Source organism: Chelonoidis abingdonii, chromosome 2, assembly GCF_003597395.2.
Source record: "Chelonoidis abingdonii isolate Lonesome George chromosome 2, CheloAbing_2.0, whole genome shotgun sequence".
Taxonomy (NCBI): Eukaryota; Metazoa; Chordata; order Testudines; family Testudinidae; genus Chelonoidis; species Chelonoidis abingdonii.
The window spans coordinates 282946386-282949879 of record NC_133770.1 but is presented as its reverse complement, the minus strand read 5'-3'; the positions used below and the strand labels follow the sequence as shown (position 1 = coordinate 282949879).

At 50.3% G+C, this 3494-nt stretch overlaps 1 non-coding gene across 1 annotated transcript; it reads right to left on the bottom strand.

Moving 5' to 3' along the window:
- Positions 1–1262: 1262 nt before the first annotated feature.
- On the bottom strand, positions 1263–1396 carry LOC116826546 (U4 spliceosomal RNA). Its single transcript, XR_004374097.1, has one exon. It is a non-coding gene; the product is annotated as a U4 spliceosomal RNA (small nuclear RNA).
- Positions 1397–3494: the final 2098 nt, after the last annotated feature.

The following is a 3494-nucleotide window of genomic DNA, read 5'->3' as shown; positions in this document are numbered from 1 at the left end:
TGATTTACCATTTAAAAAAAAAAAAAAAATTCATAGCAATTTGTTTCCAGTTTTCAGCCAGCTCTACCATACAGTCATGGCAGCCCTGTGCTGCACTCACGACATAGGGCACAGGGGTGCTAGAGAACGAACATGGTCTGCAACTTATCAGGCTCCATGGATACCTTCGAAGGGCTCGGTCTGTTCTATGCATAGGCACAAAGTCGGCTTTAGGGCGATTCCCCCAATTCCCGGGAATCGGGCCCTGCACCTAAGAGGGCCCCGCACCCTCCGCTGAAGTGCCACTGGAAACAGTGGCAACCAACGGAGCTGCAAAAGAACTGCCGCCACTATCTTCGGCGGCAGCTCAATCGCTGCCACTGTCTGCGGCAGCTCTTTCGAATCAGGCCCCGCATGCCCTAAAGCCGGCCCTGCATAGGCAATGGTACAAGCACTAGCCTAGGACCTGATTGCCCAAGGTTCGAGTCCCTGTTCCTCCACCGACTCCCTGGACAAGTCAGTCAGCCTCTCTGTGCCTCAGTTTCCCAACTGCAATATGCAGCTAATAGCACTGCCCTACCTCATATGGGTATTGGGAGGATAACCACATTAATGACTGTGAGGAGCCCAGATAAATATCTAAGATAGACAGAGAACCTCAGACCTTTCAACTGGCTAAAGGCTGATCTTTTACTGGATACACGAGTACATAGTATCGTGCTAATAATAACAACACTTTGTGCTTTCTACTGCGTCTTCCATCAATAGATCTCAAAGCACTTGGCAAACAGTGAAGAACTGAGCCTTGCACACCTTTCCATGAGGCAGGGAGCTGCCAGTGTTTCAACTTTATAGATAAAGGAAACAATCACAGAGAGGTGAAGCCCCAGGGTCTCAAAGCACATGGAACAGATGAGACTAGAACCCAATGCATGGATCCTCAGCTGGTGTAAACTGTCCCGACTCCACTGACCTCAGTAGAAGTCAGACAATTCACACCAGCTGAGGAGCCACTCCCCAGATCTCTAGGTCCATTAGGTCCGTTCCGGTGCCTAATACCATACCTCTACCTCAAGATTTTGCTGGAACTGTAATCCTAACCATGTGCAGACTAGGAAAACAGGTCATGTTTAAAAACCTATTAGCCAACATGTTTTAAACCAAGATAATTTGAAGGAAAAAAAAAAAAACAAGAAAGAAAGAAACTTTGCATCTAGTGTAGCCGACAAATCACGTATATGAAGAAGATGTTTACCTGGTCCAACCAAACTTCATTTGCAAATTCACCTTCAAGACAGGCTGAAAAGTGGCTCACTCCATAATGGCTGTGACACCAGGCTATTGGGAAAAGTTTTCAACTAGCAATAATCACACTCAGATTAACTTCATGGTTATGTAACTGCCACTGCGCAAAGTAGCAGAGAGCCACTGTTTTTCTCTCTACCTGAAGTACAAGGCTGTCCCTACCCATATGCAAAGTATGCAGCTGTGTCGGGATTTCCTGCTGCCCCGTGCAGCTGTGTGCTCTCCAGCCCCTGCTCTGTCTCTTCCCGACCCTGCTCTGCCCCAGCATGGCCCCCACTCCACCCCTTCCCAAAAGCCTTTCTCCTCCCCCCCCCCCCCAATCCCTGAGGAATGCAGCAAGGCTGGGCCAGCACTCACTAGTGGCGGGAAATGCAGTAGCCCGGCCCCAGCCACGCCACCGGTGAGTGCTGTGAGGCGGTTCCCCACTGTTTCACAAGCCAGCCCTCCCCTCCTCACCACCAAGGCTTGGAACTAGCCCCTCCTTCCTCCCACAGAGGTCTGGGGCCCCACACAGAGCCCTGCTGCAGTACATTTTTGAAAACCTGTGTCCAAGCGGTTTGTTTTGAGGAGGGATTTGAATTAAGAGAAGTGTGAATGTTTGGCACTTATTACGGGGGAGCAGCAATGAGCACAGAACATACACCTAAAAACAAGAGATCCAAGTATACAGGTGGCAAATCAAGGTAAGAGTGGGAGAAAGATACTAAGCCCCAAATCTCTGTGGAAGTCAATGGGAGAGGGGGGCAGGGTGCAGCAACACATCAGCACAAAGCCTCACTGACTTCTACATGGTTCACTCAGGTTGCAAGTTGGGGCAAAATACAAAGCGAGCTAGCCTCGCTTTTCCAAATTGCTGCATTCCTGCCCTCTGGCTGGCTGCAGAGATAGCTGTTAGCCTCTCCTACTGAGGGCGAGGAACGAAACAAAATCGGGTGAAATTTCATCCAGAACATCACAGCAATCACTGCAGTCACACGTGGGGACAGGAGCTGGTAGAACACAGCTCACGTCTGCCATGGCCCTAACCATGAAGGGGGAAGCCAATGTTCCATTTAAAGCTACAGTTTTGACCCATTCACCTCCTCGGTGCCCTGGCTGAATGCGAACATAAATGGACTTAAACAGCACCTCCTAAGGAAGGTGCTCAAAGAATTTTTAACATGCATTATTACACCTATACTCTCTTTACAAAGCAGGAGACTCAGGCAGCTATTTTCAGGGTATATCTTCACAGTAGAGTTAAGCCCAGACATTGTCCCAACCAAGCCATCATTCACACACAAAAACCTCTGAAATTACTGGTACTTTCAACCTGAGCTAGCTGGCCATCCTGCCCTATAGGATTTCACTTGGGCTGGTAACTCATCCACTTTTCAGAGAGGATGTGGCTAAACCATCTGAGCGCTGACAGTCCTGCAGTACTTTTCCATAACTCCCCCCATGTGCCCAGCAGGACAGACACATTCACTGGGAAACAATCAGGCTACACTGGAGAGGTGCAGCATTGGTAGTGGCTTTACAGCGCTGCAACTCACTCACTATCCACACTTGCAAGGCACATACAGCACTGTATCTCCCTGGCTACAGCGCTGGTTGTACTCCACCTCGACCTGGGGAATAACGACTATAGCGCTGCTCATGCAGCGCTGCTCCACCAGGGTGGCCACCAAAAGCGCGGTTATTGGGCTCCAGATGTATTCGGAGGTATCCCAGAATGCCTGTTCAGCCACTCTGCTCATCAGTTCGAACTCTATTGCTCTGGCCTCAGGTGACCAAGCATCAGACCTGCCCTTTAAATGCCCCGGGAATTTTAAAAATCTCCTTCGTGTTTGCTCAGCCAGGTGTACAGTGCAATCAGTGAATCTTTCCAGGTTACCATGGCTTCACGTGGCAAACGAGCCCCAGCATGGAGCAATGGCGAGTTGCTGGACCTCATCAGTGTTTGGGGGGAGGAAGCTGTGCAGTCACAGCTGTGCTCCAGTCGTAGGAATTACGATACCTATCGGCAGATATCAAGGGCCATGCTGGAAAGGGGCCATGACCAGGACACGCTGCAGTGCAGGGTTAAAGTGAAGGAGCTGCGGAGTGCCTACTGCAAAGCTCGCGAGGGAAACTGCTGCTCCGGTGCTGCCCCCACAACCTGCCGTTTTTATGAAGAGCTGGACACGACAATTGGGGGTGACGCCACCTCCACTCAGAGTGGGAGGAGG